Source organism: Agelaius phoeniceus, chromosome Z (genome assembly GCF_051311805.1).
Source record: "Agelaius phoeniceus isolate bAgePho1 chromosome Z, bAgePho1.hap1, whole genome shotgun sequence".
Lineage (NCBI taxonomy): Eukaryota > Metazoa > Chordata > Aves > Passeriformes > Icteridae > Agelaius > Agelaius phoeniceus.
This window is the reverse complement of record NC_135303.1, coordinates 89488191-89516125: the sequence shown is the minus strand read 5'-3', so window position 1 is coordinate 89516125 and position 27935 is coordinate 89488191. Positions and strand designations below refer to the sequence as shown.

The 27935-nt window shown below is 40.5% G+C and overlaps 1 long non-coding RNA gene across 1 annotated transcript in view; it reads left to right on the top strand.

The window, feature by feature from the left end:
* LOC129133011 (uncharacterized) overlaps positions 1–26965 on the top strand; it is a 45699-nt gene extending 18734 nt beyond the window's left edge. The window contains exon 3 of the long non-coding RNA XR_008535893.2: positions 26002–26965. This is a non-coding gene — a long non-coding RNA (uncharacterized LOC129133011). The remainder of the gene's footprint in view (positions 1–26001) is intronic.
* Positions 26966–27935: the final 970 nt, after the last annotated feature.

The window sequence follows — 27935 nt, the reverse complement described above, 5'->3', positions numbered from 1 at the left end:
ACTTATGAATGGTGGGGAAAGACACTATAATTCCAGGTGCAAATCCGATAACTTACCCTGTGGATCTAGGGAGAGGATTACTTCCCTTCACCACGCTCTTCTCATACCTCCACCCACCCCCCATCTTCAGGAACGATACCCGAACCCTCCATCTGAACCAAAAAGCTTTATCTGTCCCTTAGTGCAACATCTTTTATTTGCCAATTTGTTTTTCCCACAGACTCCTGCTCCCTTTTGTGTTTGCGCTAATGTTCGAATGTCTACACCGCGTAGCCGATGATTATTTGTGAGACAGAGTGAGTTAATGCAGATTTGCAAGCTGTTCCCATTTGTTAAATGTCAGAAAAACACATGCAAGTCACTGGCTTTAGCACTTAGCTGCCAGCTGGCTCTTCTGAAAGGAGGGGACAAATGACAGTCTATCAAACAGCATGCTTTCAAAGAAAGAGGAGACCTGTTCCAGAACTGCAGCTTCAGAGGCTCTTTTTAACAACATAAGCAAAACTGGGAGCCAACCTCATTTTTTCCCCCTGGCTGTAATGAACACATAGCTTAGAGACAGCATTCCCCCACCCCCAGTAAAAATGAGCTGGAATTACAAAGCTTATGAGGAAAAAATGTCATTTCCCCCCCTCTCTCTCCTTCACTTCAAATTTTATTTATTTTTATATATTTCTTTAATTTTGGCTCAAAAGTAACACCAAAAATGCCAAAAAGGAAAGGAGTAGGGTTCTGAGATCAGTCACAAATCTCAGAAGATTGCAGAAAACTGTGCCAAATGGAAGTGTTTATCCATGGGTAAGTGCCCAATGTAGATTAACATATTTTAATTATGGTCTCCGGGTTTGCTGCACTCCCTGAAGAATACATGGTTTAGGCCTCACTGGTGAGCCAAAGCTGTCGGGGGCGGCAGGGAGGGATTATTTTTGGTCGTGCGTGCTGATGGGGTGCCGTGCCTGGAGCTCCGGGACATGCCTTTCTCCTGGAGCAGATGCCGCAGGATGGCGGCGGCGCCGGTTTCTGTGTGCCCCCCGACATGCTCCGACCCTGACCCAGAGGCCGGCGCTCCTCCGCTGCGGCCGCCAGCGCCGGGCCCGGGGCGCAGCTCTGCTTCCCGGGGTGATGTCCGCCGGGACCTCCAACATCACCCGCTCATTAGGATGTCTCTGAACAGCTGTCATGTGGTGCTGACTTTTTGTCTCGGTTGACAGCGGTGAGATTAAAGCAGGTAGCCGGAGGCTGAAAAAACTCTGCGTTTTGTTACGAAGCCCTGAGTCATCCAACCCCCTGTTATAAATATTAGGTGTCAGGTTTGGATTCACAGAGTCACTTGTAGCCTTGGGTAGATCCCATTACACAAATGGTCCAATTTATTACAGCAGGACTATTTGTATACAAGATTGCCATCATTGTCAAGATGTCAAAATCTGGCCTGGTATGTTTAATGCTTCATAATTAACAAGCTGCATCATGCTAGTGAACATCTTCCAATTATTGAATAAGATTTTGGAATGAGTGGTCATTTCCCAGAGTTTTCTATGGTTTAAACTCAGTGACAGTTAGGGCAGAGCTTTGGGAAGAAAGGGTGTGGTGCCAGGAAAGGTCCATCTTTTCTTTCCTGTTCTTATTTTAAGATGAATATCCAATTTCCTTATTATAGGAGAAAGGGAGAGACAGATCCATGGAGAAGGTAATTCATGCTGCCTAGCTTGCAGAAGGAGTCCTTTCTGCTTACCTATGTCACTGGAAGGACCCCAGGTTCAGTACTTCCTGATGGAATGGGAAAAACTAGGTGAGATGAAACCTTTTCCAATTGCAAACATTGCCTGCAAGGCCCATTGCTCCATTGCTCATAAATTCATTTCAGGAATACTCTTAAACAAGGAATTTGGTGCCAAAGATGCTCTCAAATTGTCATCTAAACCATACCACTTTTCAGCTGTTTAATCCATGGGAATAATAAATCTCTTGGTCTCTATGCTTTTACCCTGGAAACATACCCTGGGCACCCCTGAATTTGAGCAGTGGGTTGGCTAACTCCTGCCTAGATCCCAGTGAGATCCAGGAATTAGGCAAAGATAAGGCTCTAAATCTGATAGGTATAACTTGGGCCATCCCTGATGTCTTCAAGTTCAGCACAAGGCCTTACTTTACTCAAGGCCCCTTTCATAGATAAAAAAGGTCTAGCTATTTAAACGAAAAAGTGAGATATCCCAGGTTCCAGGCTGTCCTCATTCAGATGAATATGAAATAAGAGACTTCAATTGCTCTAAACTTCTCATTATAGTCTCAAACTCTAGGCTTTGAGACTGTCTGGGGAAAAGGGCTATAAAAGTTATTGTTCTGCAGCTGGAGGAATCTAACCCCATTTTGAATTTTGAATGCTCAGGGTCTTCAGAGCTATGTCCATAGAGATATTCAGAGATATTTAGGCACCCAACTGCTCTTTGTCTCAGTGCCTTCATCAAGAGAGATCACAGTCTGCTTGGATGTAAAGCGTAACAGAAAATGAAAGCACCAAGCAATATCAGCCTGCGGAGAGAGTGAGAAGACAGTTGTTAATCTGAAAATTTCCTCCACATTATATTCTTATTATCTTTCCTTTTGCACCATAAACTGTTCCCTGCAATTGTGCTTGGGATCTTTCAACTGAAAAGAAAAGCTCCCCTGTCCATCTGCCTGGCAGGACTGTCCAAAGGTACCTCCTTTTCTCCTTCCTTTCCTCAGATCTGGCTGGCAAAGCTTATCAAACAGAGCATTACGATATAGTAGCCTCTCCAAGCCTCCAAAGTATGACTCTGAATACTGAGATAGCTGAATTTGTTGCATAGGGCACACCTACATTTCTGGTGGCTTGAAAATATTGCTAGGGAAACACCAAACTGAGCAGCCTGGGAGAGCTGAGACTGCTACAGATCCACACCAGAGGTCCCATGAGTACGAAGACATAGTGTGTATGCCCTGCAGGCACACAGGCATGCAAACATATATGTATTTATATAGAGATGCATCCAGATCCACACTCCTCAAAGAGCCTCTGCACACACACAGTCAGCACCCAAACCCCATCAGGTCCCCTCTGTGACTGGTCAGGGTGAAAGTCTGTGTGATATATATGGATATATATCCACATGGATAAAATGTGGATCCACCAGCAGCTGGGCTCAGACACTCAGTCTGACCAGTAGCTACCTGTGAATCCCAATCTCCCTCATGTTGCTGGCACCTGGACATAGGAGGCTGCAGCCCAGGGTGGAACAGACCTTGCACAAACCATCACCAACACCCCCCCTGCCCCCCAGAGGACCCAGACAAGAGCACTAGCTGTAGTTATGCTATGTAACTATTTACACACAGCTGACTGGTTTATTCCCTTTTCCTTCAGTTTCCCCATATTTGGCTGTCCCAAACCACTTCGATCCTCCATTTCCCGTGTTTTTAGTTTTCTTACTCCTCCCAAGTTTTCAATGATTCCATCCTATTCCAAAACCCTCTTTTGGTGCACCTCATAATGTGCCCTTGGGTACTGACCCTTCTCTGTCCCTGAGGTGCTCCAGAGAGCAGCTCCTGTGATTCATCAAGGTGGGGTGATGGACATGGACATGGCAGGGGCTTATTTCTCTTATGGACATGGCAGGGGCTTATTTCTTCCCTGAAGTTATTTGGGTGCCCCTCCTTTACCATTATTATGCTCTGGGCTTCTCTGTGTGTGTGGAGATTAGCCTTTTATTTCACAGGCTGACAAATACCTGCTTTCTGACAGAATTTTCTTGTTGTCTGGGTAGATCCTTCTTTGTCTCTGAGGCATATAAGCTCTGTCATACTTGTTACATGAAGAGCATTGGGGTGAGTAAGCCCTTTCCCTTAATTTCCTTGAAGAATGTCAGGTTCAGACTTAAGCAGTAAATGCTGGTAACAGCAGCATGTGGTTCATGTAAGCAAGTGGCAAAACAAGACCAGTCTACTATGTAGAGGAGGGTGTGTCTGTAGAAACTAGTCTCAGCTCATGGATTTCTTACCATGTCAAAGCATCCCCATTGGGCAAAAAGGGTTATTAGTGCTAGATTTTTACTGGGGCATCGCTGTCTATAAATAATACCCCAAGAGGTAAATTCAACAGTTAAGGGTGTCAGATATGCGCAGACACTTCATTTTTAAGTGCACACAAGACACAGATTTTCAAGTATGCTTAAAGATCTTCCTTATGTTCAAGTGGAACTTCCTGTGCGTCAGTTTCTGCCCATTGTTCCTTGTCCTGTTGCTGAACTCCACTAAGCAAAGCCTGGTCCATCCTCTGACACCTCCCTCCATTCACTGAATGACATTGATGAGGTCCCCTCTCAGGTGTCTCTCATAAACTAGAATATTAGACCTGGTAAGAGACTAAATATAGCAGAATACTTGAGAGCAGAAAAATCTGAAAACAATGTTTTTATTTACCATTCATCCTGAACCCTGTTTTGTCAGCATGGCAGATACACTTTGATACAGGATGATGGTAAAGTACTTCATATGATTGAAAACATTATTTTCTCATTTTACTGCTTCCTGTGCTAGTGTTGTGTTTGATACAGCCTGGAGTGCTGTACATTGAGCCAGCTCTGAGTGAGGAGGCTGCAGGACCTCAGTTTACCAGCACCAAGCTGGGATGACCAGTCTGCTTGAGCAGCCAGAACTAGCCTCTCCTCAGGTGGTGATGCTGCAATGCAGACATTTGACTGTTTTGGAGCCAGTTTAAATCTCTGTCTCACAGTGATGTTCTGTGCAGAGCAGGCTTGTGCTTAGGGCCTGCTAAACAGCTCACAGAAATGGATAGGATGCTTTTGACTGTGCTTCAGCAAACCCCAGTTAAATCACTAAATTCTTCCCACCTCACTTCCCTTCCTTGAAACAGGCTTAACAGTGCCCATCTTGCTCAACACCACAGATCCCTAATCATTCTGGGAGGAAGAGAAGAGAGGGGAAAGAAGGGCAGATGGTATCATCCTAATGCAAATAATAAATAATCAGATTAATCCCTGCATCATGACAAGAGTTTCATTAGGTTCAGAACTAGGGAAAAACACTGCTGTGTTACCCGGGAGCAAGTCAGAGGGGAACGTGATAAAAAGTGCTCCCAAGCTTGCTTTTTTCATTTTTTTTTCATTTCTTTCTTTTCTTTTTTTTTTTCTCATTTGTTTTATACTGGGAGTAGATCAATGTGGAAGAGCAAAGACAGAAAATTAGTGTTTGAAGTAAGCTTCTGTGTTTAAGATATTTTTGTCAGCATCTCACAAGCAGGGTGACCAAATGCTGACATTGTAGGGGTCTTGTTTTCGTGATCTGCATCCATATGTCACTTTATCAGAGAGGCATGATCCTGGACTAAAGCAAGCAGACCTGAAATGTCAGTGCTCAGGTAGGAGGAAAGCCCTCTTCTCCCTGAATTTTTTTAGCTGAAATGTTGAGCTCTTTGCACTACTGTAGCTGCTTCGTGGTTGGACTGTTTCTATTTCCGCAGTGTCCTCATGCCTGTCATTGCCTGGACCTGGTTCAATAAACACATAAGCCACATCTGAGAGTACAAATATTTCTTCAGAGGCTTAAATGTCTGTTTGAACATGTGATTGCAGCAACTGCACGTGCAGTCAGAGCCAGCCCAGTATACATTATCAGTATTGACATGTCCAAATTTAGGGAGATCCCACATAGGAGGAGCTACACCGGTGTGAGATGACAGGGAACACAGTCTGGCTGCATCGATGGGTCTGCCAGAAGTGGTCCTGTAAATCACATCAGAGGTGGGGTGGGATTGGCAGTCACTGGAAACGCTCTGTGTGGAGGATGCACATCATGTCCTGAGCACGGCTTTCCATCTGCTTGCTTCTAGCCACCATTCCTGACTGGAAGTGTCACCTCTTGCCTTGTTAATGTAGAAGTGGCACTGGGATGCCATGCGCCAAAAGGCCCGTGGTGGCATTTCTTCCCATCCTGCAACCCAAAAAGTGAGCATGGAGATTTCTCATTGGCAAATGCGAGATGAGAGGAAACTCATCTGCACTTTTCCCAAAAACAGTCCCTTCTTTTGCAATTCTAAAGTAGGGGGTTTCTTGCAGTGCAACAGCAGCTAGTCAATACACACTTTCACAAACAGCATGAATTGAGGAAAGTGAGTGTTTAATATCTGAAGAATGATTTATAAGGTGCTTTACAGAAAAGTTTTCAACAAGTCTGAATTCTCTATTAAAAGCTGCTTGCTTCATTACAGAGTTACCAAAATAGGCAAAGAAAATATTCTCTGCTTATCCCAAGACTCCTTAACTCCTGACAATTTTAATAAATCAAGGAACATTTGTAAGTACTAAATGTTAAATGTGTATTCACAGTTAATTTTTAATCAACTAACAACGGTGATGTGTTAATTGAATGCCATTAAGAAACCATAACTTGATGCATTAGCTATTTTCCTATGCACAGGAACTTTTCCCAAGGCTTTCGGTTGTTGCCCAGGCTGCTTTTGAAAAAAAGAAAAACTATTTTAAATGTGTTTAGACCTAGACTGTTCAAACCCTAAAACTGAGCCAAGTTCACAGGGTTAACTGAGGTTTGTAGTTCTATGAACCTGAGATGAATTTTAAACAAGCCTGGGCTAAGTTTCAAGTTATCTTGTGCCTTAAGGTATGACTTGCAACCTACAGAGTGATCATGTAGGCTCAGCATGTAGACTTCTGACTTCAATATGAATTGCTTAATTTTTGAGATGTCAAACAAAAGATCAAACACAGAGGTGTGGCTTACACCCATCTCTGAGACTTGTAGAACTTGCTGGTTTTGCATCCAGCTTATTAGGTGCCTTCTCTTCAGTGTGAATAAGTAGAGCTATGGCTCTCTCGCTGACGAAGATGTTGCTTTCTGTCTTGCCCCATCTTTCTCTTTGCTCCTGCTGGCCTGAGGAATGGACTATTTGTGTTGTTTGTTTCACTTTTTTTTTTTTTTTATGTTTGTGTGTGTGTGTGAAAGCAAACTAGGTTTGTTTAACCAGTCTAATTAGGAACTCTTTGCTAACCTGGCTGGATCTAACTATCAGTAGGCAGTGTTCATATAAGCAGCTGAAAGAAAAAAGTCTCCAGGGACAACACTGGGCAGAGCAAATGGGAATAAGCTGAACCTACCCCTTTGGCCAGCTCTGGTACGGATAAAAAAGAAGGTGCTGATGTTTCCAGATTCCTCTCCGTACATAGTTGTTGCCTGGATGTTTTACATATTTCTGAAATAAGTCTGATCAGAAATGCAAGGAGGAAAGGGGGAGGAGAACTGTGACACAAAAACAGCTAAGTTATAAATATCTCTATTTTTAGATACTCAGATGAAATTTGCTATGGGGGTTTTTAGTGATGGTAATCAGAAGAATGAAGGGCATCAGTAAAGATGATTGAAACCTATCCAACAAAAATAATCTACTGCAGTTGTCTCATTTTCTTTCTGATGTTGTGCTCAATGAAATGAATTTAAACTGTTTATTTTACAATTAACATGCAATGTGCATTTCTGAAGTAATTTATGAGAAACAATTTTCTTTTTATATGGGGCTGCAGCAGACAGACAGCAGAGCTTCAGTTCACAACGTCAAGGTGAAGCTCCAGGGAGGGAGAAGGTGCTTTCTCATATATGAATTTTGCCAATTCCCATAAAACTTGTGTGCCCTTTCATGTTCCTTGGCCACAATAACCTCAGGTTGCCAGGAGGGGAAGCTAGAGGAAGAGGATGAGGGATGTCAGGCTCAGGGGCACCTGCTACTTGCAGTGTTGCACAGAGCATTGTCTGGTTCATGAAAGTCAGAGTACAGTCAAGGCAGACATTTTTTATTAGGTTAGAAACAGGTTGAAGCAGACATGTGGGAAACAGTCTGTCTCATGAGAGGCTAGAGCCATACATTGCTGACTTCCTGAGACCTTTGTGTCCTGTATAACCAGGCCTCCTCTGTGGTGTCCCAGCTGCCACATGCAGTGTGTATCACTGGACAAGACAGGGGTAACACTGTTCTTTCTCACAGTCTCACCTGTAAAAACCCTTTCTGCATGCTGCATTAATAACCATTATCCATCCCCATTCTCCAAAGTGCTGTCAGCAGCGTGGATGAGATGATGATCTCGGCATTATCCTGAGATTTCAGAGTGTAAGGTTTGGTTCCTTGCTCTGTTATATATTTCCTCTGTGACCATGTGTAAGTTGCCTCCTAAGGGAAATATGCTGGGTTGTAAAAGGATCTTGAATCATCAAGATAAAGTCTTAACAAGAGACAGTGGCTGGAAGCCAGGCAAATTCAAATGGGGAAAAAAGGTGCACATTTATAGTGGAGAAGGGAATTAACTCTCAAAACAAACTACAGAGATGAGGAAAATTCTCTTGCTTTTGATGTCTTCAGTCCAACACTGAAAAGTAAATTTAGCCAAGTACAGATTAAGTTTAAGCAAAATAATTGACTGGGTTTAGTGCAGTTATGGTTGTGTGGCAGTAAATAGCTGATGATATCCAAGTGGTTATACTAGGTGAGCTGATATTCTTTTTCCAGGCTTTACACTTCCCGAGTCATTAGCACTGAAGAGTTTTTGAAGGACTGTGTCCCATTCTCAAGTCAACATTTAAATAAAGAGAATTTTCCTCCACAGGAAATACCTGGTACGGAATCCATCTCACCTCATTTAAGTTGACTAAAAGCAAGCCACCCAGCAACTAGTTATCGAGGTTTTGCTGAAGCTGATGACAAGTGCTGGCACATGCCATGAGTGTTTTGGCTGCCAATAGTGGAGATACCTGGTGGCCCTCTGGTCATGCTCTCTGCATCAACTAGAAAAGAGCCTAGATTAACTTGAACCTGACAATCTTTTAAGTGGATGAAGTTGGATGAACTGAATTCCAGCATGTACACCTCTAGCTCAGACATTTAGCAGCTGTACTGTTGCCTTCATTCTTCTTGTCTCATAACACCTCTCCTATTTATCACTGTTGAAGGACATTCCTACATTTCATACCCACCCCAAAATGACTTTCACTTTACCAAAATCAAGACTGGCCCTGGGCATTAATTGTTCTCTGAACCTGGTTGCCTCTTTCTATTATCTGTGATGGAGCCTGGGTATGTAGCTCAGACTTTAATAATTTTCTGTCCTAAATGATAGGTACAGTCTTGAGGGAGATTGAAAAAAAAAACCCAACCACAATGTTTCATCCTTGCTGTGCTTGAATTTTAAGAGATCTGAGATTCACCCTGATGAGAGGAAACATGCTTATATTTATAAAAAGAAGAGCAAGAGTAGGACCTCATATGACTTCAGCTGTCAAAAAGTTGTAACATAACCATGTGAGGTCAGTCATGTTGGGCTGACACCTCTAGAATTGATGCCACCAGTTCCAGATGCCTGTTCCAAGATGAGGTCAACCACTGAACCAACCAGGATTAATTCACTGCCTTCAAACACCTTTCTACTGATCTGCCCCTAATAAGGGGAAACATTGTTTTATTTGGCTGATCAAGGAATTTGGAACTAGGCACCAAATCCATCTTCAATTTTTTAACTCATCATGCTAAGTAAGAAGCAATCCTATATTGGCTGCTTAGGCAGGGATGAAATAGGCATCTCCAGAGGGTGATTCAACCCAAAGAAGAGCAGAGTCGCCTTCTCAAAGAACATCTTCATCTCCTTCTCTCTTTCAACTATAGAGAAATACAAGGGTGACCAAGACCTAAATTACAACAAATTACTCAATAGATAAAATTAGTGAGGGAGAATCTGAAGAATCTTAAGAATCTTGAAACCCAAACCAACTGAAATCTTCAGAAGTCCCCGTCTTGTTTGTTGACACTGATGGAAAGAAGATATATTTTTATGTTGGCTCAAATGCCTCCATGTAAAAATATTTCTATATATACATCTATAGATACTTATATGTTTATTTATCTGAATATTTATATATGCGTACAGATAATCACATAGATCTCTCACCAAACAATCCTCTGATTAGGTGCTGTGAAAGAGGAGCAGTATTACAAAAAGAATTAACTAGGGATTTGGGGCAAGTTTCATGGGGTAACATCTTAGGTCCCAATCCTGCAAACACTTTTTGTATATAAATAGCATTACAGTGCAATGCATGGTAGCAATTATGTAATTAACTTATTTTATATCACACTAGACCCAGTCATGCTAGCTAAGGTACATATATGTTATATTAAAAGTTGTAAGAGCAAAATAATAAAAAAATACTGCTAGACTCCTCTCTTGGTGTGGAAATTTCCTGTAGCATTTTGCTGCGATTGAGCATTTTTGTTGTATTTATTGGCTGGAAATTTTTTTTGCTATCTGAGGTAGCTCATGATAATACAGAGTATCTGCTGACAGACACATTTAAACATTGTCTGTTTATGAACTTCTGTGATGTTTTCCATTTCAGAGTTTTAATTATGTTCTTCCCTCCAGGGAGTTATCTCTGCACAGCTTCTGCCTTAAGTTCACAGACTGCCCCTAGGACTGGACATGTTTCTCCACCCATGTGACCTCTGTGAGAAGCAGCAGAGCAAATTTCCAAACCAATTCTCTAATGTCATCTACCACATCCCTTTGATTCCTTTATGGTCTATAAGGGTAAAATTCTTTCTTCCACTATCTGAGATGCAGCTTCTGTTCCCCCAGCATCTGTGTCTACTCCTCAGCATCAGATCCTTTCTCCTTGTCCATCCTGCTTTCATAGCAGCCACATGTGCTTAGAGCTCATACAGCAACTTGGACAAAGAAGAGTGGCCTTCTTTGATTTCCTCACTCAACAGGAAGAGACATCTGGATCTACAGAGGAGGGAAAAAAAACCCAAGCCACCACGTTTTGGAACATCAAATAAAGATGTGATTTTAACATTTAGGATTTCACCCCCAAACTAGCTATTTTTGCCCCAGGTGCAATCTTCACTGGCTCTCTCATGCTTGTGTTGCTGTACACCCAAACCACAATGCGTTTGGAGAAGGAGGTATTTATTTTCCATCCCCAAAATTAATAGTGGAAGTGCAGCTTGCTGGGTGTCAGAAGGGAGTTGGGAGCATTGAGCACAAGATTCTGCAGTGTATCTGTCTCCATGTAGTGGGTAGGATATAATTTGATCTGTACGGTCAATTCACTGTAACAGAGCATGGATTGCAATTTTTTCCACCTACAAAAGCAAGATTTAATACTGCTAGGTCCTGGCATGCGTGAGCATTTCAAAACATGTGTTAAAGGTCCATAAGAGTTAAGCAGATGCCCACCTAATAGTGTGGGTATTTTCCACAAAGCTCAAGGTCTTTCATTTGTGAAATGGTACAGGTATGCTGATGGCAAACTTTGATTATCCCTAATCCTCTTTTGTCTGCAGGGGAATAAATCAGAAGGAACGTGAAGCTCACAGTAAAGGAATTTTTTCTTTTTTTTTTTTTAACTGAGGAACATTGTGCTGTATATTCCTTAGCCAGCAAAGTCAGGGATAAGCAGATTTTACCTTGGTTTGCATCTTCACCCAGAAAGCTGTGGATAAACTGCCAGGTCTCACTGCCCCTGACGGGAAGAAGGAAAAATATTTCTTCCTGGTATTAGATTTTCTAATACTGCTTGTCTAACAAAAGTTATTTTGTCCTGGCTTTGTGCCAGTGAAATGAAGCTTGGGTTTATTATAGACTTTTTTCCTATGTCCCTTATTCTTCAGCAATGATATTAACAGATACAAAATACTGTTGTTTGGTTTTAAAAATAACCTTCTGTTTTCATCCACCTTTCATGCTTGAAAGGAAATTTGTAAATTGTCAAGTTGACTTAACTTTTCCTGTGGACTTGCACCTATTTGCTGTAATAAGAATTTCCCCCTTGGGTTTCACTCATCTCCAGTGTGTGGCAGGCAAAAGGGATTAGGATTGTATTTGTCTTCTTTCTGAAGCCAATACCCTTTCAGCAAGCCTGCTATTAGTTCTGGCTGCCAAAACAGCCTCTTAATGCCTTACCTGAGAGTCAAGTATTTTATATTAAGTTAACTTTTGCCTCTGCTGACTTTCACTATTCTATTTACTTTGGAATCCTCATTCCTTATGGAGCTTACTATTGTTTTATGTGCACTCAAACCTGTATTATGCCCTTTGGTTCCTCCTGCTAACCTGGCATAGAAATGGGGAAGGAGTCTTAGGGCTTCTTCTTTCTCCAGTAATGTCCCATTTTAATGAGTTTATCCTCTGATTTGGAGAGACTCTTAACCCTTTGGCAGCAAGAGATGGGCTTTCTTGACACTAAGTGCTCTGCAAATGCATTTTTCTCAGAGCTGTGGGCCACTGGTACCTGAGGGAATTTAGACAGCACTTAGCAGACCCATTTATTTGCAATACAAAATAATGTTTTGTTTACAGCATCATCCTCACAGGGCATTAATCATGAAGTACCTCATTCCAGCTGCAAATTCTCAGCCATCCAACGGGGCGTTATTATCACTTTTTTGTCATGGTATAAAAGATCTCTTATGTCTTGTGTTAGGAAGAGACATGTGCCTGTTTGAAGTGCTATGTGCAGATTTTTCCAAGGTGCCTTGCACTTTTGGAGGTTTTTGTTAGTTCAAACTCACGGACATCAACATCCAGTACATAAACTGGATGGGTACTGTTACCCAGCTCTGACCATCACAGGCTGTCAATGAAATGTCTGTCATATTAATTTAGAACTTGACCATCAAAAGGGAAAGAATTTCTATCTGCAACCTACAGACATCTATTGCTTTGCACGAAAAAGTCAGCTATAAGCTATTATCTACTTCATCAATTACCTATTTTGCTAAAGGACATAATTCAAAATTGAGCAGTCATGATTTCTTCCATGGGAAGGCTGAATTTTACATTCCTTCTGGCCACTCAATTGAAATATTTCTCTGGTGATAGCATCACTTCATCTACTGATCGAAAATGTATCAATACATTAGATAGATAGGTCCATGTATTTTAATATTTTCTGTCTATAATTTCATCAATGGATTAAATAGAATTTTTGAAGTGTTCACAAGACATATTAGTTTCCTTTTTGAAGGCGAATGAACTGACACAAGCAAAATTGATGTAATTTAACCTAAGAGGATACACTTTCAGTAGTATAAATGTAGGTATCATAATATACTGTCTATGGCACAGAAATTTCCACATGTAAGTGTTGTAGATGTGTCTGGATGTGACACAACTGGACACAATGGGCCCTTGAACCACTCACTGGGTGAACCAAACCCATCCATCTTTCTTTTCTTTTAGGACAAGAAAATACATAAATCTGTTACTAGTAGGATTTTTCCAGTAAATCTATTTAAGTTTTGTTTTGTTTTGTTTTGCTTTAATTTTAATTTGTCTTTCCAAAACAGATTAATATTTGCTTATTTGGGATTTTTGTTGTGAAAAATTTTGTTGAAAGTGTTAATCTCTAATTTTATTTTCCTAATTTTATATCTGCTTTCATTATGGAAAAATGTGATAGTAGGAGGTTGAAAATAGAAAGGAAGGGATATAAAGGAAGAATGGTAAAGGGAGGAAATGTCCTCTTAAAAAAGGGAAAATTTTCATAACGAAAAAATCATTAGCAGTTAAAAGAGTTTTCATAGAATGGAGTTTTTCACAAAATGCCTTGGGTTGGAGTGAATGTTAAAGCTCATCTTGTTCCAGCTCCCTGCCATGGGGGTTCCACCATCCCAGGTTGCTCCAAGTCCTGTCCAACCTGGCCTTGGATGCTTCCAGGGATGGAGCAGCCAGAGTTTCACCACCCTCACAGACAGGAACTTCTTTCAGTCTAAACCTACTTTCTCTCACTCCCTCATTTTGACAAGGATGCAGTTTTGTTAAAAAGTTTCTCCTCTTTTTTTTTTTTTTTAAGATTTTTGTTTTACTTTACTTTCTTTCACTGTTGATTTCAGCTGTTTTTCAAAACATTCCCTTTGTGCTACCTCTTGATGCAGTCCTGCCGCCCTGTTGAAGTCATCTGGACTTGGATAGACACTGACTGGTCTTTCTCATCATATCTTTTTTGCTGTGTTTTTGTGGAGCTAGTCCTTGCACAGCCTGGAGACTTGCAGGCAGCTTTTTGCTGCAGGATGAGCAGTAAATTGCAGCATTCTGTACTGAACAGTAACAAAAACAGTGATAATTGTTGCCCAAACCTGTAGTGGCTTTAAGAGATAGGCTGAGATACCCAACTCTGGGGAACTTTTGTGCCTGGGTTTCATGGCTACTTCTTGTGGGTTTGGAAAGTCCAATAGCCCCCAGTTTTGGGGCTTGCTGCTTCATGCACCATCCTCAAGCAGGATCAATGCTTGTGTGTTGGCATTTCTGCAACCTGACAGTAATCAATGTACACTTTAATTGGATCAGATAGCCTCCTTCCCCCCCTCCCCACCCCACCCGCCCATTAATGAATGACAATTTCTCTTTCTACAGGATTGAGTTTTACTTTCACCTGGTCAGGAAGCACGATATCTGCTCCCTGGCATGTCATCCAGCATCAGGACCATCTACTGTCTTGCATGAGGTTATTATGACAGGTTCCTGTGTTTTTGTGGCCTGGCTCCATGAAGCATGTCACATTTGATGAATGTCTGACAAACGTGAGTTGCTATTTGTAGACTTGATTTAGATGAGAAGGAAGTTTTGCGTGGAGAGCTGTTCCCCCTGGATGTGATCTGATTCCAAGCCTTTCAGTTCAGGACAGTCAGTCTGCAGCCCTGACTGAATGATGGTCGATATCCAATAACTCATGATCAAAAGCTGAAGTTTTCTTAATCAGCAGAGCTTGGGTTTCCTTCAGGGGATGAGAACACTGTGCAGCTACTCTGAAAGAGATGCTATTTCCAATTTCTTTAATCTGAGGACATTATAGGCAAAGTTAACTCGGCATGAAACATTTCTTACATTAATTACTATGGCAAGATAAAAAATAATAGAATATACATTTTGGTGCTCAGCCAGTTAAGACCAAACCTGATTCATTTTAGGTCAAAGCTCTGCAATTAAGGTTGGTTTTCTTTAGGATGCGTGGTTTCCACTTAATTGAGCTATACTATCTGCAAGTTAACTTTTTTCCTCCAACTATGAGCAAGATTCTTAATAATGACAAATGGATCTAATCCATCGCCTTTCATCATGTTATCGAGGTACAGAGCATGAAAATTTATGACAGTCAAAAGATTTTGCCATAAAAAACCCTGCTGTCTCCTGCCTAGTTGAGCCAGCATTGAAGATTTCTCTCTCTTCCCTGTTGGTATGAGTCAGGTGTCAGACTTGGCTTCAGCTTTTCTTTGGGGACAGCATCTGTCAAAAGTGCATGACACACAGAGTGTCTTCACATTTGGCCAAGATCTTCCTGAGCAGTTCAGACCTTATGAATATTAAATTGCAAGTTTGCCTTCTCTTTTCATGGTTTATTTATTTTACAGAAGGCATCTTCTCTTGTTTAATGATCAAGTGATTTATCAAGTGCATATCATTTGCAGTATTCAGCATTATTTATAGAAATTTGTCATTGCACTGATACTGCTTTGTTAAGTTTGTCTTGGAGAATTAGCCCATGTGTCTACCAAATGAGGAGAGGAGAAAAGGATTATGCGGAACTTCTGTCCTTCTGAGTCCTGAGATCTAAAAGGAGAGACAACACCATTACATGTGGCAGGCAAAGAGAGTGACAAGGCAAAAAGCTTTGAGGGTCTGAAAGTGAAAAAGAGGCAGCACTGGCCAGAGCTAAACATGATGTGGGGACATATTTTATGACCATTGTTCTGTGAAGTCTGAGAGAAGTCCCAAGTCTCATCCTTAGTTAGCCAAATATTGGACCTACAATTTAAATGTCCCTGTTGACCAAAGCCATTGCCTCTTTTTAACAGATGGAAAGGGACTGCTAATAGTCAAAATTTTGATCACCAAGTTTCCAGGGTACATTTGGGATAAAGGCAGCTCTCCTGTGAGAAGAAGAGCTTATTTTGTTTGTACCTGTAAACAGACCATGGTCTGACACTGTTGAACAGCTCATGCCAAAAGCCATCTATCTTTGCACCTTGTCCTTTACATTTCTTCCTGTTTTTAACTGTTACTCATTTTTACAGCACCTCAGGTGTGTAAGGTTTTCTGAGCTATCATGAAAGCCAAGCGGTCCCAGTCCATTAGTGACGCGTAAAAGCTGTTTGCAGTTTTATGTCTGCTAGTTTAATCAACTTTTCTGCAGACTACCACATGGTGTTCCTTCCATTATATCACACTGAGGTATAGCAAGAGAGCATTCAGTGTCAATAGAATCAAAGCACAATGAACAAGAATCATTTGAAAACCAAAGAGCTGCTGTTTGAAAAGCATTTCCCTTTTAAGCTGGTTTTAAGGGGCTTAACACCCTTTCTTGCCTCTTGTTGTTAAAGATGGGTCCAAGTGGGCAGTCTCTCATAAAAATCAGAAAAATTCTCATAGAACAACATGTATCATATAAGAAAGAAACTTTTGGATTGCTTGATATCAAAAAGATGGTATTGGGTTACTAAAAGAGATGTGTTATGTCTAAAGCCCACAGTAGAAAACAGGGCCACTGATGCCATTGTCTTGAACTCTGGCTGAGAAGAGACACCAAGCACCTTTTAAGTGGGGACAGGAGGATGACACAGCCTAATGACTGCAGCACAAGACTGTAGGTCCTTCGGCTGATTTTGCTTAGGGAAAGCTGAAGTAAATCTTTTCAATAACAAGCATTAATTTCTCAGACTTGGAGACCCTGATGTATCTGAAAAGTCCCAGAGTTCATATATTGATTTCTAGTTGTATATGGTCCCCTTACAGTTAGAGGGATCTAAATCTACCTGCTAAATAAGGGAAAAAACATTCTACACCATAAAGAAATTTAGGAAATATTTAACGGTATCAGGAAGAAAGTCTTCAAATCATTTTAGATACTCCTCTGCAAACATCAGCTCAATACTTAGCAGTGGCTGAAATGGTTAATAGCATGTTAGCAATGAATAGGAAAGGAAGTGATCACTGAATGGAAAAATCCTGTGCTTGCAGGTTAATAGATCTCCCTGATATGGGCAGGAGGGGAAATTGTAGGCTACAAGTCTAAAATGCTGCATGCTGTTATGCTGTTTTGCTTAATGCACTTAATGGAGAATACACTCCACCATTCTAGTTCAGCAGCACGGTCTTGGGAGTAAAGATTTGCCTGATCAAACTCAGTTCACTGACAGCCTTGGACATAAAGACTGCCTACCAATATCAGCAAAGTAATAAAAAACACAAACAAACAAGAGAGGGATCATTTGGGTCAAGCCTGAATTAACAGAATGGGAGTCAGCTGTGGAAAATGTAAGATGAATATTTTGCATTTTAGCACTGCTATAACAGCAGAGTAGGCATTCAAAAGAGGAATTTCAAGAAATTTGCCTTGATATAGAGATGATGAAGATTTTTCCTATCATATAGGTAGATGGTAGGAACTTTGTGTCTGTTTCTCAATCTGTTATGACAGTTTACATCACTGTTGCTCCATTTACTCCAGATTTATGCTTCGGTTAGCCTAGACAAGCATGAGGATTCCCAAAGTCCTATCTGTGTTACTAAATGTTCTCAGCATTTCAGCATTCACCCATGTGTGTCTGGTGCATATCCTGTGGTTCTGTAGGCTGAGATGCTTTAGTGTTGTTTCCCATTCAGTCTTTTCATTATTTATCTGTCCCTGGAGGAGGATTTGTGGAAATGGCATTGGAGAACTGTCAGCACTTATATGTTCTTGTTTGCATCCTCTTGGCAAAGTGAGTTCCAGATCAAGCAAAGCACATGCTCAAACTTGAATTCATATTCCAGGTAGGCATATTTACAAAGAGCAAAGACTACGCACTTCTGAGTTGTATATGCACTTGGAGGGTGGGAAGGAGAGAAGGATTTTTTTCTAAAAGCACAGTGCAAAACTATGATTTAGCCTTCCCCAGAAAATAATCAGATGACGTGTTTCCTGTGAACATCATTGCAGAAAGGGTATAGCAATTGGGTTTTTCTTCTCATGACTCATTTTGTATTACATCTGACTTCTGAGAGTCCAGATGAAACCTCAAGAATTAAAAAACTATTTAATTAGTCTGGAAAACAGGTAGGACAGTCTCATGTGGTGACAGGTACTGGAATAGAAAGGCTAAATTAACAAGTCCTTTTCACCTTGTGGGAAGAGCACTCCATAGAAGACAAGAGTTTTGTGATCCATGTTTCATTCTCCCCTTGACCTCTCCTTTAACTTTGGCCAGGTGCCTCTGTGGACATTTCCTTACTCATCTCATGTCTCACTTGGCTGTTCCACGCTTCAGGGATGCTCTGACTCATGGCATGTTCAGCTCTTACCACACTGGCTGTGCTGGAGTTTGAGGAACTGATGTCAACCTCAGACTCCCTAAGTGTCCTCACTAAAAGCTGGTGAAAAAAGCTGGTGAACTAAAAGCTGGTGAAAAAAGTAAAGTAAAGGACATTTTGTGTAAGCTTCAATTTCGGCATTTTTCATTAAATATACTTGATAACAAGGGTGAACAAAGCCTGACCTTCATAATGATTAAGAAGCGAAGCAAAAATTGGAAATTTCCTCCTGAGTACTGTCTGAAATTTCTTAATTGTTCAGGTATCTAAGAAATTCTATGTGAATATGTACATCTGTAATTACATCTGTAATCTCCTAAGAATCTAGATGTAATATTAAAAAGAGAAAAGGCAGCAAAGTTGGAAGATAAGCAATACAGCAATATAACAGGACCTCCCTGTGCCAGTGGCTGTGTCAGAATGGAGCTGAGTGATTTTCAAATTGAGACAATGTGACTCTGGTGACAGCCATGGAGACATTTCAGAGAAGGCTGTATCTGGAAAATAAGCTAACTGTTGGTGGAAAACTGCTCTTCCATGTGTGGGATTGATGCCTGGTCATCTGGGGGCAAAGGATACAGATTATATGGATTCTGTTTCTGTGCTGATGACCCCAGGTAAGCAGTTGAGCCTCTCTGGGCCTGTTTTTCCAGGAAACTTTGTAAAAAATACTGTTAATAAAACAAAAGCAGGAGTCAAAGTGTCACACAGGCTATAAACACACAGGGGAAAGACTAAGACAGCCAGCTCTGGCATCTCAGTATCTGAAAAATAGGATGCCTGACAGCAGCAATGTTAAACAGGGTGGGATTCAGCTCCACATTCAGACTGCAGTACCCATTTCTGGGTGGGTTGAATAGTACTCCATATGCTGCTGAATTGCTGCTGAATATAATAACAGCTCAGGCTGCCAAGCTCAGCTCTAGGCTTCTCCAGATAGACAAGACTGAAAGCCTGATCTTTCACAGTCACTCTCCAGTGACTAGAGGGAAGTTAGCTCTGATCTGTGATCCAGAACTCAGCTAAATGGTGATTGCTAAGAGCTATCCAGGAGGAAAAGAGGTGCAGCATCCTGCCAGCCCTGGCTCTGCCACTCAGCCCTCCTCACTCAGGACATCCCCCTTGGCAGGGAGGTGACTCCCCACTTCCAATCTGTGGCAAGCTCTCCTAAGAGACATACATGCTCCTTTCCAGGTGATGGAAGAGCCCAAACTCCATGAGTTAATCCCTGGCTTGAGAGAAGGTGGTGATGTGCACTTTTGATTTCTGTAGTACAACTTTTCCTCCCAATGAATTAACTTAATGTCAATACTAACAACAGTCAGTCAGTTGGTGTTAGGAGCCTGATCTATCCAGCATTGTTGTCAGCATGTTATATATCATGTAATCTGTCTTGGCTCAGAACAATCAATATATTGCTCCTGAATTTGCTTAAAACTGACGGAGTTGAACCAGTCATAGCAAAAGTGGAAAGCATTTGCAAAACTTGCCCTTAAGGTGCACAAATGTTAGGATACCCTCCCCACTCTTCCTCTTCATGGAAAGCAGTGAAGATAATGGCTAGATTCCTGTCTCACAGGTGTTTAATGAGGTTAATGGCTCCCTTATAACAGTTTGAGATCCTTGAACAGAAAGCATTACTGCAGACCTAGGCGTTGCATTATTATTCTTCCTTACCCTTTTTGAAAGGGGAACATACCCTTCAGAGTGTTCTGTTTTGCAACTGCATTGTTATGGTTGTTGGTGTATAAAATTGGTGCTCGGTGTGTATAATTTATAGCCTCTAAAAATGATAAATAGCCTGAGAAAGAGGAGGGATCTCTGTGTTCAAGTACTAGAAGTTTCAAGATGAAAGGATATTTTTGGGAAATGGTTTATAACTTCCCACAAACTATAATTTTACCTGCTTCTCAGCAGTGCTGTTTCTACTTGCACTGATGAAATTTTTGGAAGTATCCTAGCTCTGATCTTCCTGATGGACTCTGTTCAGGCCCACTGCAGTCAATAGGAATGAGCAATCCTAAGCATCTTCCAGAAAAAACTTGAAAACTTTATGGGTTCAGATGCCATAAACATTAATGGTATCACCACAATCTTTTTTTATAGGGATAAACTAGAAATTAATATATTTAGCCTGAAAAATGTGATAAAATATGTATCTATTAGAGGAATATGGCTGTGGAACTTGCCTCCAGTTAGAGGCAACTGAACTCAACAAGGTTTGAACAGTGTTTAGTACATTTATATGTGTGACTAAATTATAAACTTTCCTGAGAAAAACCCCAGGGAACTGGACTTGATTCTTTTCAGGCTAGACTTCTAATCTGATTCATCTACACTGGTTATTGGCCCTTTCATTTACGTTTAATGGGCTGACTGTGTTATGTTGTACTCATTAAAAACTAGAACTGCCCAAGTAATTATTAATAAATTCATGTACTTGGTGATTGGTTGAGGAACAGTGGCAAAAATATATTAAGTCATGAATTATGTTAGCTTTACTATGTATTCTAGGAGATAGTCCACATTAAAGAGGAACAAAGGTAAGGCAGGGAGATACAAAACAAAGATTTAACTAAAAACTGTCATCAGTAACAAGTAAACATGCTATGGGTTTTGTTTCTTTTATTTTGGAAATGCCTTCAAATTCCTATGCACTTTCACTGCTATTACTGTAACTAAAACATTATCTTAAGATTTTAGATTTCATTGATATTGATCTCATAAAATGCTGAGCATGTCTGTGACGTTAATGGAAGCTGAGACTATTCAGCAGCTCACAAGTTCAGGCCCAAAATGGTTGCATTTGGTTATATAAAATGCATCAACCTCCTAACCTCATTTTACAAAAGTTTCGCATTGTTACAGAATCAGCTTAAATGATTCCATCCTAATGGAGCTCTTGAGTAGTGGTTACTAGAAGCTCTTTCACAGGTCAGCAAAACACTGTTATGTTGATGGCTCCTGCTGACAGAGACTAGCAAGAAACAAGTCTTCATGGAAGATGAAATGCATATTTCATTGGAGGAAGTAGAAGTGTTGCTTTGTATTTCAACTTGCTCAGACCTCTACTGCAACATTTAACCTCATGATAACTCTGCTTTTTCCCCTATAAAAACATGAAGTATTCACAGAAAAAAATGTTTTTTGTCATGAAAATGGGATGAATATATGAATCCAAAAGGAATCCAGTTTAGAAAACTTCTAAACTTCCTAACATCATTCTTTGCAGAACTCAGACAATGCTGATTATAAGAAAAATGTATAAGGGCACCTTCATCTGTTTGCCAGCTGCAATTGGTATAAACAGATTTCTGAATTATCCTGTTAGACCTTCTACATCAAAATTGTGCATAAAACAAACTGCTGATGTGGAAACCTTTTAGGATTTTTTTGTGAAAAGTTATGCTTTATGTAAACTAAGACTTTTGCAGGATCCTGACAGGTTTATATGGCCAAGGAGGAGAATGAGCAGCTGTTCCTGGTCTGTGAAGTCCATGGGTAGAAGTGGATTACATGATGTTCCTCCTCCAGGAGACATACAAATGTCCCAAGTGGAGGTGAGGGGAAGTTTTACAGGTCCACAAGGTAACTACTTTCCATCTCATAGACACCTCAGGGCATAAGCAGCTTCCAGCACCCTTCTAAAATGACAAACTGTATTCAAAGGCTGTGGACACTAATCTGATACCTCAGCCTTTGACAGTGTCCAAAGGAGTTTGGGCTCTGTTTACAGAGGCACAGAGAAATTCAGCCTTGCAGGCAGCAATTTAAATACCCCAAGCTCATACAATGCCAAATGAAAGCAGAGGTGGGTATTGGATCATCAAGATTTACTCAACTGGTCAGGAACGAAACCCAGCCCTCAGGTTGCAGAGCAATGTTATGAACTCCAGACAGAGGTACCCTAGGGAAAAAGATCCTGTAGTCAGCTCTGCAGAAGCACTTAGGTGCCAAATGTCATTTGAAGCCCACAGAAGTCAATAGTCAACGAGATGCTTGGCCCAGAGGCAGATGTCTCTGTGTCTTAGATGGTTTAGCTCTCTAAGTTAATTCCACTTTCTTTCCCCTGGGTGTTTTGAATCATCTGAGACAATCTTGGGTGTTTAAGAGATCCACATCACCATGTCAGAAATGTTCTGGGATTTATGGGGACCTGTATTTTTTTTTTTTTTTTAGAATGACAGTGAGGGGCCACAGGCATGTCCTGGAGCATTTTGAATGAACTCAGGTTTCTGCATGAGCAAGTGAGCAGTTAAACAGAGAGTGCTTGCTGTGCTCTCTGCTCTGCCATTAATAAAGTATAATGAGTGCATTCTGTTGCTTTAGCAAGGACTGTATTTTAAATATCACTCTCCATCACTCTCTTTTTTGTAAAAATTTGTTTTTGTGGTTTTTGTTTGGCTGGCTTGTTTTTTCTTTGTTTTTTTGTTTTTTAAAACCTCACAGAGATCTTAAAAAGGTAAAACAGAGCTTTCCTATTCAAGTGCCTGGTTCAATATTTGTTTGTAAACAGAGGGTACGATTCTTTTTTTTTTTCTGGCCACCGGCTTAGTCATGCTAGTTTACAAGTTTCGGCTTAGCTGTTCCTATTGTTGTCTATGGATATATATGTATATGTATAAAAGGAAAAAATAGCTAGTCTCCTGCTTCTGGGTTTGTTTACATTTGTTACTTGATCTCTTCTTCCTCTGTAGGAAACATTAAACAATAGATATTTGTTCTTAAATTTTTGGTGACCATAAGCAGAGTAATAAAAGGGAACTTTCGTTAAATTATGGCATTCAGGAACCTGCAAGGAGAGGGAATTAACACTCTTATGCCACTGACCCAGTTGTATTAATGGTTGGAAGTACCAAACAACAAAAAAATCAACAAAATCTCAGGAAACAAAAAGTGGTAAAAAACCAATTTGTTCCTCATTAAGGTGCTGGAAAAGTCCAAGATAAACCTGTTTAAAATTGATCTGATAAGCTGGGGAGCTCTGATTCACTGATGTGTTTTTCCCTGCTAATGGTCCTTTACTAATATTTATCCATTGCTTTGAGTAACTATTAATCTCCTAAGTTGAGAAACTCTACAAATGCAATTTCTAGAGCATTTAACCTTTCATGTTTACTGCCTCCAGAGTTTGGGTTGACTTAGATACCAAGCACTACATTTTGCTTTCTTTCGATGAGCTCTAAATTGCTAAAATATTGGGACAAAGACTATTTAAAACTGGATTTTATTCCTTTTTTTTTAATCCTGCACATAAATATGGTATTCTTCTTGAAGTGTAATGAAGTTGAATTCACTTTTGTTTTTCCACTTGCTCGCTTCTGCCTGTTACTGAAGCTCCTTCAATTTGCCATGTGCTTGCAAGTGTAATTTTTTTTCTTCTGTAATTTGACATCAGAAATGACCAGAGAGGTAACAGCTCAGCAGCATGAATGTTTTTCTAATGATCTCTCAGAAAAAAAAAAAACTACCAAAAAAAATAAGTATCTTGCTCCCAGCCTAATAATTCTAATATCTAGCAATAAGTCTTGATTTTTTAAAACCTGAAAAATTTCCATAAACTTCCTTATATTTGCAGCCACTCAAGTTTATCTTTTCACAGCAGAGCTTTTAATCCTTCTCTTTTTCTCCTTCTTGTTCTTTCTTTTTCTTTTTTTCTTTTTTTTTTTTCTCTCTTTTTTTTTTTTTTTTTTTTTTGTTTCCCCCTCCCTATCCTATTCTGGCCATGACAACTAAAGGCTTTTAAAAAAATGGCCTGGGCTCTGAACAAAGCCTGTTGTTGCAGGTAATTGTTGAAATATCAAGGGTATTCCGTCCTCCATTACTTAAGCTTTCATTTGTGGCTTTCATGGTTTTGAGGAATGTTTATGGCTGACAATCCTTTCTTTACGGCTCTATCCTTCAAGCTCTGGCTGATACCGCTGAGAATGACCGCATGAGTGACTGATAAAATGTCAAGATGCCATTGTTTCCAGGAGAGTGTTTGGGAGCAATAAGATCCGTTTCAATTTATCTCACCCACCTGACTTTAAGGCTCCAGGTTTTACTTCTTGAACTGCTACAAGGGATAACAAAACAAAACTCCCCCTTCCCCTGCAGCAAACGCAAAACTTGGGGCCTTTAAGCACTCTGAGATAATATTATGCAGATGGGTCATAACAGCAGCAGTGCTCTGACGTTGGAGATATATTTCACAAAGCACGTCAGTACAATATTTGGGACTTAATTAATAATCTCTGTGAAAGCTGGTTTATGGATCATAATAACCATATTTTTAAATCTGTGAAATACAGCAACAAAAAAATCTAATTCGCGAGGCAGATGGTGAAGCAGGTTCTGTGGAGCAACAGAATGGGAGAGCTTTACAGTGAGTTTCAGAGAGTCTTCTGCTAGGATTTAGCCCTTGCCAAGGTTGTACCACTCCTCAAATGGTCTTTGAGGGTCGCCAGACTATTGATAAACAGGATGAAGAGAAGGCAGCAAAACCAACTGAAACATGAAATAAATAAGAATATGAATTAATATTTTGCATAGATGGTTTTGCAGTGCAATTACTTTAAAGCCATTACTCTCAAATTAAATAGCAATCACTCGATGTAATTTAACTGTAAAGTTTAAGTGGCAGTTTTCTAGGATGTGGATTGGAATTTACACAGAGACTGGGACAACTTGGGGTTTCTTCCTGTCTGGTACTTGTGAGAAGAACTAACACAATCATAATGGTGTTAATTATAGCAGCAAAAAAACCCCCACCTGTTCAATGTGAGCATTCTACTTTAAGAATTTTTTAGTCTGCAATCCTATAGAATCACAGCATAATTTGGGTCGGAAGGGCCCTTTAGAGGTCATCTAGTCCAACACCTCTGCAATGATCAGAGACATCTTCATCTAGACCAGGCACTCAGAGCCCCATCCAACCTAACCTTGAGCATTTCAAGGGATGTGGCATCCACCACCTCTTCAGGGAACTTGTTCCAGTGCTTTTGCTAGTTCAGTGTGCCATGAGGCTCTTCTCAATCCTTTCCCTGAGAAGGCAGTGACCAGCCCAGCTGGCACCTCCTGTACCTGAGGATGGCACTGGAGGGCTGACGGGTGCTCAGGTTTGCCCTTGGTGGGGCAGAAAGGTGGTTTCACAGTGAAGAGAATGCTGCTGCTCTGACTCAGCTTTCCCAGAGACATTTCAGATACATCCTGTCCAATGTGTAAGCTACTCATATGCTAAAGCAATTAATCTGAGCTACAAGGATGTAATTAACTGTCATTTAACTAACAACAGCAGTTAAACTAGCATTTAAATTTGCTGAGGCATAGATTTGATAAAAGGTCCTGAGGTGTGGCAGAACTGCTGAGGCTGGCAAAAGGCTGGTCCCAGTCAGATTTAAATTAACCAATTTATTTTTAAAATCTCAGTCTGGTTTATAAAAACCTTATTGTAGCCAAACTCCCTGGAAGACTGTTCTTCAGATCAGCTTCTAACTCAGACCATTTTATTAAGAACTTTAAAAACTGAGCTGAAGTTTGAGTGCTGGGTATATTTTCCAGGAAATTTTAATGAAGGCATGTTTCCCTGAGATTGTAGGAGAGTCATGAAGTAACTCCAACTTTTCTCTTTTTCCAGAGAGCATCATTGTCCTTGCCAAATTTGAAGTTCATCTGCTGTGATCACCAAGGCTGCTTAGTGTCTCTGAAAATCCTCAGTCTTCCTGAATCTTGACTTTCTACTGTGTTAAGTAAAACTTATTTCTGTGAGAATGAATAACAGTCCCAGCAAGTTCAACCTTGCTGTACTTCTCAAAATATTTTTCCTCCCGTGCTAAGCTTAGGTGCTCTAAAATAGTTTTTATTTCACCCTTCTTAGAACACTAAAATGTGCATTTTGGAGCTCAGAAGGACATACAAGGAGATCAAGTTCACTTACTAGTACCATTTTTACCTTTCAGTGACATTATGGACAGCAAATAGAAAACCTATCAATATCCCTGAACCTAAAATGGAGTTCTCATATTATTGCTCCTAATTGCATTAATTAGACTCCTCCAATACCAAGGGCTCACCTGCTTTAACAGACAGATCAGTTGAAAGCTGGAAGGGAGCGTGAAACTGGTCACAAAGCAGATTAATGATAAAAGCAGCATTCCTGACTTCCACTCCAATAGTATGGCCCCTGGAGAATTTCTTACCTTGAAAGACCAAACGCCTGTGCTTATGATAGCTCCTGCTTTAATGATACAAAAGTTTCACTCAGGCTTGACCTATACTGGGGTTAACAAAGAAAACAAAGGTATAAATTAATCAGGAAAAAATGGAGTTTCAATCTGTCTAAGGATCATCTGTGGCTACTGCTGAGTTTCTCTGCCCTGTATGCCCATTCAAGTCATCCCAGTTAGTTAGGGTGGCAGAATCAGATCCAGGAACATTTAGCCTTATGCCAGACAATAACTTACTTCCTGGGCATGTGTCATCTCTCTAACCAGAGGCACTTTAAAATAGAGCAGTCCCTTAGTCTACAAAAAAGGGATTGTTTTGGGTTTTTTTCTTTTTTTCCTTTTCTTATGTGAATAAAAAAAAATAATTGAAAACCACTTACCTGGTCAACATTATTTCATCGGGTGCTGAAGTATAAATCAGACACAGTGCGACCTTCATAGAAATTTCAGATTTATTTACAGTGGTTTGCACTGATCGCTTTATCTACAAGGAGCTCAGTTTCCCCTTGGTGACTCATAAGTAATGTGGTCCACGCAAACCCGTGTAAATAGATCCAATATTTCAAGGAAGGTCATGCTATATACTCTCTTTGTTTCTCAAGAATAGATGATGGCTTACTGCAGGGCTGATACGACATTTATCTTCATGAGTGAGGAGGTTGATTGTGTGGCCCAAAGGGCAGTAGTCATGGCTGGTGGGCACCCAACGGGAATGAAACACACCCCATAAAACTCTCTCTATTTTTGTGTCTATGTGATGAAAGCTCCTTACTCACCAGATAGTCTGCAGAATACTCTAAACAGTAAAGAACAGTTTTCTTTCAACAGGAGCAAGAGAAAGGAAATAAATCCTTATACATCCAGGATTGAGAAGACCTTAACCTTCTGTGGGAAAGCAGGAAAGTTCTCTCATGAGAGAAATGTCTTGAACCTTCTTCTGATGCCTCCTTGGTCCCTTCCAGGTGACATACTGAATCAGACTGACCACTGACTTGATGCAGTCCAGCACTGCCTGTATCCCTTCTCCTCTGCAGACAAATTCTGATCCACAGGTTAGGTATATCACCTGAAAAAGTCCAGCTCCACTAAATGGAGACAGTACTATGCTCTTGGGCTTTTATTTTCAGTTTTAGGTCTGTTTTTGTGATTTGTTTCAAAGTCTTACCTTCTCAAACAGCAAGCCATCATGAGACACAGCTTACCATGACAAAACACCCACATGTGAAGAGTTTCCAGATCAGTGTCACAAAACCCACTGGGTAAAAATTTTGTAAATGGCCCAGAAAATGTTCTCAGAAAGAGCATCCAATAGGGTGAATAGCACAAACATCTGCCATCTTCTTCT